This window comes from Papaver somniferum, chromosome 6 (assembly GCF_003573695.1).
Source record: "Papaver somniferum cultivar HN1 chromosome 6, ASM357369v1, whole genome shotgun sequence".
NCBI lineage: Eukaryota > Viridiplantae > Streptophyta > Magnoliopsida > Ranunculales > Papaveraceae > Papaver > Papaver somniferum.
This window is the reverse complement of record NC_039363.1, coordinates 108,698,095-108,706,589: the sequence shown is the minus strand read 5'-3', so window position 1 is coordinate 108,706,589 and position 8,495 is coordinate 108,698,095.

Genomic DNA, 8,495 nt, shown 5'->3' with positions numbered 1-8,495 from the left:
GAGCTTGAAAGGTTTTGGTATTAGGTGGATGAGAGTGTTTGGCTATGGATGCTTCCTTGAGATTTATCTTTGATTGATGATTCTTGTAGTTGATAGAGATTTTCTTGGAAAGTTCAAGTTTCATATTCCTTATTTGGCAAGCAATGACATCAGGGTGGGATGAGTCATGATCATCTCTAGAGGAAGCTCCAAAAGTGAGATGTTTGTAGGATGAGGGAGAAAATTTTGCATTCTCTAGCTCTTTCTGCTTAGCATTTCTCATTTTGAGTTCAAAAGTTGCTGCAGGATCAGCATCAGTGTAGCCTCTATGGGTGACATTTCTCCCTTCTTGAACATCTTTTTGAGGTGAAGTTTGGGGTGGTGGTAATGGTTGTGGTGTTGGAAGGTTATTGTAGTGAGATTTTGAGGGTATAGGTGGTATGGGACAAGGAGGGGAAGGGTGATCTAGAGTTCTACAGACTTTGCAGATTCTAATACCATCTAGAGCATAAGCAAATTCTAGCCAATGAGAGACAGCTGGTGTTTCATAGGCTTCAATTCCAAACTTTAAAGGCTTAGTAACATCAATGGTGAGCTTAACTTCTAATTTTTTCTCAAATCTGTCTCTCCCATAGGGTTTCTTAGCAGTTTGGTAGACTCCAACAGGTTGCAGGATGTTGTGGATATCTGGTATAATGTGGGTTGGGATTCTTTTGATGAGGAGCCATATCATAACCTTTGTGAATTGTTCTTCATGAATTAAGTCTGGACCTGATGAGTGCTAAAAAGTGCATATTTCTATATATTTTTCTTGGCATTTAACTCATCTTTTGTGCATTAATTCTACATTTTATCCCATATTCTGTATTTTCATTGTTTTCAAGAATAAATATTTTTATTAATTAATTTTGCATTTTTAGGTAATAAATAAAGTTTGGATGAATAGCGGAGCGAAAAGAGCAGAAAAGTAGTGAAAAGCCGGGAGGAATTACACAAGGAAGCCGCGAAGAATGTTGTGCACAAGACCAAAAGGCTAGAAGTGGGCTTGAAGAGGAAGAATTGTTCTTAAAGAAGATATGGGCTTGGCATACCCAAGGCCCAAAACCCTCACCCAAACCCATTTCCAATATCCATACCCGCCTTCATATTCAGCCGTCGGATTGGATCATCGAAATCCAATGGTCGCTTCAGTAGAGTGCATCAAAATCCGAGGTTCTTGTCAAACACCGTAGTGCTTAATTTCCAAGCCTTAAGATTAGATTGCGTTTGAATCCTACGGTCGCTCCTATGCATGTGCATCAAATATCGATACTTCCGCTAAACACTACAGCACCTAACCTCGATCTTCGCCGTTAACTTCGTTGTATCAAGACATCCGACGGTCGATACCAGCCTCTTCAGGGGTAGCCATCCGATTCACCTACAGCTTCGCATCCAGTGACTCAGTTTCGCCAATATAGAACTTTGATACCCCGCCTCACACACTAGCAACCTATACCTATTAACCTAAAAACATCGACCATTCTTCTGTTCTCTTCTCTTTCTTCTTCTCCCTCTTTCTCCCCTACCCCGACAGTTGCAGAACCACCACCACTCCCTGCAACTGCCGCGCCACCACCTCTACCTGTCTCACATCATCCCTAAACTACCAACCCATCATCACCCCCTAACTATCTAGCCCCCTATTCCCTCAATCTCTCACGTTTCTTCCCTGAAACCCTAAGCGTGAGAGGTTGATGAAGTAGGTGACCTAGAGATGAAATTGAAGCATGGGAATTACGCAAGGGAAGCAGAAGAAGTATGGGTCGAAGATGGAATTGTCTCATCACAGTTGGTGAGGTAAAAATCCTAAACCCTAGTTCACAGTCAATTTGGGGAAAATCATAAAAACCCTGATTATTGTTGAGAAGAGTATAGAGAAGATAGAGTGGGTGAAATAGGGTAGGTAATTAAACCCAATTACTGTTTAATTTGGGAATTTGTGTGATTTTGGAAAACCCTAATTTTTGGGGAATTTGGGGATTGTCTGTAAGCTATAAATAGAGCTGGGTGTTGTGTGTTGCAAAAATTATGCCTGGATTAACCAGAGCATCAGTAGAATAGTTTAGTTTGTTATTTCCATGAACTGTAGCTTTGAGGGTTATCAATCTTTTCAATTCCATGATTCTCAATTCAAATGCATTGTTAATTTTAGCTGTTCAGAACTCCAACATGTATTTAATTTGAGTGTGTGATTGTTACAATTTATATCAAGCTCCTGTTCATGTTTATGTTAAGTTTGTTCATTGTTAGTGGTGGAAGTTTAGGTTAGAATTCATGTAAATTGAGCTGATTGAGAAATGGAGGAATTTAGTGTCCACTGTTGCTTGTGATTGATTGTGCTGTTAAAAGACAGTCAATGCTAGGAGTAAAACAGTGGACAAGCTTCTTCTCCTTCCATTCCATTTATGTATGCCCTGGAACATAGGCAGGCTAGAACCTCCACCTAGCTCCATTAGGGACAAGGATTTAACCAAAAACAGCCACTTCCTAGCATCTTTCCTGTTCTTCTTTGTTATCTATCTGTTTTTGTGGCTTCTTATCACTGTTTTTATAGCTTTTTTTATAACTGTTTTGTGCCCTGTTCTTCCTTTGCCTTTGGCCCTTGGCCATTGTCTTTGATTTATCACTGCCATTCCATTTTAAATTCGCATCCTTTTTCCCTGTGTTGCTTCCATGTATATGCCATTGTCACCTTCACCATCATCATTGTTGTTTGTTGTTTGCTTTTGCCATTGTAAATATCCATGTTTTACCTTGGCCTAGTGCTCTGCTGCCTTGTTTAGCTCCAGCTGCACTAGGTATTTTTGGCTTTTTTGCCCTTTTCCTTCCCTGGCCTTGCTGCCAGTTCTCCCCCAGCTGCTACTACTTGTTGTTGCTGTTGCTGCTGCTGTGCACTGCTTCTGCTGCTGCTGAAGCCACCACTGCTGTTGCTCCAGGTCCAGTTCAATTCTGGGCTACAAGTCCAGTAATTACAAAAGCCCACTGTATCTTCTTAGAAACCTAAGGCCCAACTCAGTTCAGTTCATTCGGTCTTGGGTTAATCTAGAAGCCCATTGACACTCAAAGCCCAGTGCACTTCAAAGGCCAAGCCTAGTGCACTTCAAGACCAACTGAGCCCAAGCTCAGTTCACTTCATTGTCAAACAAGCCTATAATCCAAAGGTACCCTAAGCCCAAAGCCCAAAAGGCTTCATAGTTAACCAACAACAGTTTAGGAGCCCAAAATAGCTAGAAAACTCCAAAACACTCCCAGTCTCTGTGGATCGACCCGTACTTGCACGAGATACAACTGACGACCGTGCACTTGCGGTATTACTATAGGCCCGTTTCATTTCGCTTCAATTTTATACGCTTTCCCGGGCCCACCAAGTTTTTGGCGCCGTTGCCGGGGACTCGGTTTGTTTCTCTAGTAGTTTTATTAGCTATTTTTGCATTTCACTGCATAGCATTTGCATCTGCATCTGCTTCACTTCATTTACTGTTGGACCTGCTGTTCTGAACCAGTTTTTCCTCTACTGGGACGCCACCAAGGAAAAGAACCAAAGCCCAACTGGGTTTTTGCAACAATATCAGAGCAGCTGGGATGTGCTTAAAAGGTAACCCATTTAAGAGAACCCGAATTGTGGGCTTCCAATTTTTAATTGTGGGCTTGTAATATTAAAGCCAATTTTTGGGCTTTTTATTTTCTGTTGGGTTTGTAATTAATTTTTGTGGGCTTGTTTGTTTAATTTGTGGGCTTGTATTTAATTTTTGTGAGCTTGTTTAATTTGGACTGGTATTTTGTATTCTGGGTTTTTAAACCCAGCTGAGCTTGTAACCGATCACGCTAGGTTAACTCGTTAGTGGGCCGAGTACCCAAATTCTAGGCCGAGATTTTGGACTCAGTTTCACCAAACGTTTTCAAACCATCTGAGCCAAAGCAAACACAAAACCAACAGTGGGCTTGCTCCCATTCAAAAACCAAATTTTATTATCTTTTAATATAAATAAATAAATAAATAAATATTTTCTCTCCCATTCAAAAACCAAAATTTTTACTTGCTCCCAAATTTTAAAACCAAATTTTATTTTGCTCCCACATTAACAACCAAATTTATTTATTTTTTTCTTTTATCCCACCAAAACCAAATTTTTCCCAAAAATCCAAACCCATTAAAAACCAAATTTTGGGCTTTGTAATATAGTTACTTAGCTTTTGAGCCCAATCATGTCTAGATCTTGGTCTACAGTTGGGGAATACAACAAATCCCTTAAAGAACTTGCGTGTGGACATACTTCACGTTATGAACCTCCCATAGACCATGATGTCAATAGTCATAGGAATTATTATGGACATTTTCAAAGTCCCGAGCCTCAATACATGAACCCTAATGACTATTCACACATGCATCATTCGCCACAACGTGAAAATGAACATTTTGCTAGTGCCTCACTCACACAATCATCACTGATCGATCAATTAGAAGCTCGAATCGCAGCTTTAGAAATGCAATCACATGAGGAATCTGTCACATCTAATTTTCTTAGGCAACCTGAAATCTATGCATGTCCCGCATGTGGTAGTTTAGACCACCCTGTTGAGAATTGTCATATTTTGCATAATTTTAGGCAATCTAGAGAAAATCCAAGGTATGAAATGCCCATAAATTGTGAGAATGGTAGTCAGTGGGACCATAATCAATCCTTTGAGGGTTGCGATCAATATTTTGTAAACCCTAATGACCATGCACGCATGTACCATTCACCACAATTTGAACATGAAGAATTTTGTACTCCCATGAATTTAGACTCCACCACAGAAGCTTTAAGACTCAGTAAGCAAAACTTTGATAGATCTACATCACGAATTCATGCATATTTAGATCAGATTTTGCTTCACCTACAAAAGGAGGAAATTCATGAGGAAATGTATGTTGTCCCTAATGAAGTGTCTAGTCCCATTCATGTAAATGATGTTGAATATGAACCTAATTTAGAGGAACATGAATCGACTAATGACACCACCACTGTTAATGAGGACCAATATGTATGCTACCATGATGATGATTATGATGATTATGATGATATGTTAGAAGAACATGAAAATATTGTGGAACCTGTTGGTTCAATAACATATGGCTTCTCGCCCTCGACCTTCATGAATGTTGTTTTTTCTAATACTCATTGTAATTCATATGATTTTGATATTGACATGGGATTCGTACAATTATTCTGTGAAGATGAGCATGACATAGGAATAGTTGAATCTTCTGTAGACACTAATGTTATTATGCATGAAAATATATTTGATGTGTCTGATTCTCTACCTAGGTCACATTGTGATATTTCTCCTGATTTGCCGATGCATGAGAATAAATTTGTTGATGATGTTGATGACTCTGATTGTGATCTTGCCAATTTGTTTGATGATTGTGAGCATGTTGTGACACGTGTAGAAGACTTAGGAGATGTTTATGTGATTAGTAATGATGTGCCTATCTTCCTACATAAGTCACAATCTGATGGCCTTCCACCCAACCTAGATTTGGTTTGTACCCATATTGTCAAACCGATTTTTCTGAAAATTCCTAATCTAGGATTGGAACTGTGTGCTTCCCAAGTCCTTTTGGACTATTTTGCATCTAAGTATAATATCTTTGAGGAACCACAGTTGGAATTAGCATGTGTACCCGTCCCTAGCGAAGTTCATTTCGAATTAGACCTTGTGCATGATGAACCCCAAAAACTGCGAGATTTTGTTTTCAAAATTTTATCTGTTGAAAAATCCAGGTTTGGGGGTAGCTCATTTTGTTTCACAGCTTCACTTGCATGCCTATCATATTATTATTGTGTGAAGCTGTTGAAACCTCTACACTTTGTCTTTTGGGTTGATCCTCAACTCTTTAGATTGTTAGTGTATGGTGAATTTTTTGTATATAATCCAGTAGATAAAATTTCTTAAAACCCTTTTGTTCCTTTTGTATATATTTTGCTAATCCAATATGATCTCGGCTGACATATGTTGGATTCTTGCCTTGAATAACGGAGTTCTAATATTGCTTTTGCCGAAATCGGGTATTCTCTTTCCTTTTTCTCTACTCAACTTGATCCTCTTCATATGTTGTATTATAATTTTGTTCATATTTTGAAACATTGAGGACAATGTTTAGTTTAGGTTTGGGGGTGAAAAGTAGATACTTTGATAATATGCCATAATTGAAAACAAGAACTCCTTCTTTTTGAAAAAAATCAAAAAATTAAAAAAAAAAAATCATAAAAATGGAGCTCATTTACCTTGAAATGTTAACTCTTGTGCATATATGTAATTTTTAGGAGTCTTAGTCTAGATATTTAGGCACCCTGATTCTAGCACAATTCACACAGTGATAAGAAACTTGCACGCGCACGATCTACCAATACATGTATAGCCTCGATCTTCAAGGTGTTTGATAGGAAGTTAGATTGCCAATCACTTTAGAATACTGAATGAGACTTGACTAGCTTGTTCTTTGGTTGGCTGGGATAGAAGTTGGAGGATACGTTAAGAAAAGCAACCATAGAATTTGACCGGATGCATTCGATAAGGGCCACCTCTTGCTAAGAGTCATGTAATTATGTTTTTCTTTTTGTTCATGTATCAAAAGTGTCATTATGTTGTAAAGATCAAAGTTATTTCTTCAAAAAAAAAAATCAGAAAAATCAGAAAAATTCAAAAAAAAAAAAAAATCAAGTATTTATTTATTCCATGTTTTGTCATGTTAAAGACAATAGTTCTCTCTTGTTCCAAAAATAAAAGAGAGTAATCAATGTAAATAAGAGTCATGTAAAGAGTCATCTTTTTTGTAAATAGTCTTGTAATAAGCAAGGAGGGTGCAGCCATCGATGTATAACGCGGGTAAACTGAAATATCACCAACTCATTGGGTGAACATTCACAATTCTCGTAAAGCCGGACAGCTAGCTTGGCTTAGAATTCGGTTCTTAGCCTAAAAACTATCTCTTGGTGGTTAGTAGTCATAACTTCAGGTCATTCTAGAAACATGTGTAGATACACTTTACACTCTTATCACATGTCTTTATTTGTTATCAGTGCTAGGATTGTGCCTTTGATAGCTAAATTGACATCTCCATTTTGCTGTGAGCTTAAACTGACTTGCACATGTCACATTTGATGGAATCTGAGCTTATATTTTGCCCTAGAACTTTGTAGGTACGTTCTAAGCAAACCTTCACGAGACTTCACTCGTCCACTAGGGACACTTAGTGGTTTAAAAGGCTTAGTGCATATGCTAAATGCATTCGAGAGACCAGCGACAGTGGTATAGGTAGGATTTCCTTAGTTTTGTTTTATTTGAGGACAAGTAAAATTCAGGTTTGGGGGTATTTGATGAGTGCTAAAAAGTGAATATTTCTATATATTTTTCTTGGCATTTAACTCATCTTTTGTGCATTAATTCTACATTTTATCCCATATTCTGTATTTTCATTGTTTTCAAGAATAAATATTTTTATTAATTAATTTTGCATTTTTAGGTAATAAATAAAGTTTGGATGAATAGCGGAGCGAAAAGAGCAGAAAAGTAGTGAAAAGCCGGGAGGAATTACACAAGGAAGCCGCGAAGAATGTTGTGCACAAGACCAAAAGGCTAGAAGTGGGCTTGAAGAGGAAGAATTGTTCTTAAAGAAGATATGGGCTTGGCATACCCAAGGCCCAAAACCCTCACCCAAACCCATTTCCAATATCCATACCCGCCTTCATATTCAGCCGTCGGATTGGATCATCGAAATCCAATGGTCGCTTCAGTAGAGTGCATCAAAATCCGAGGTTCTTGTCAAACACCGTAGTGCTTAATTTCCAAGCCTTCAGATTAGATTGCATTTGAATCCTACGGTCGCTCCTATGCATGTGCATCAAATATCGATACTTCCGCTAAACACTACAGCACCTAACCTCGATCTTCGCCGTTAACTTCGTTGTATCAAGACATCCGACGGTCGCTACCAGCCTCTTCAGGGGTAGCCATCCGATTCACCTACAGCTTCGCATCCAGTGACTCAGATTCGCCAATATAGAACTTTGATACCCCGCCTCACACACTAGCAACCTATACCTATTAACCTAAAAACATCGACCATTCTTCTGTTCTCTTCTCTTTCTTCTTCTTCTCCCTTTTTCTCCCCTACCCCGACAGTTGCAGAACCACCACCACTCCCTGCAACTGCCGCGCCACCACCTCTACCTGTCTCACATCATCCCTAAACTACCAACCCATCATCACCCCCTAACTATCTAGCCCCCTATTCCCTCAATCTCTCACGTTTCTTCCCTGAAACCCTAAGCGTGAGAGGTTGATGAAGTAGGTGACCTAGAGATGAAATTGAAGCATGGGAATTACGCAAGGGAAGCAGAAGAAGTATGGGTCGAAGATGGAATTGTCTCATCACAGTTGGTGAGGTAAAAATCCTAAACCCTAGTTCACAGTCAATTTGGGGAAAA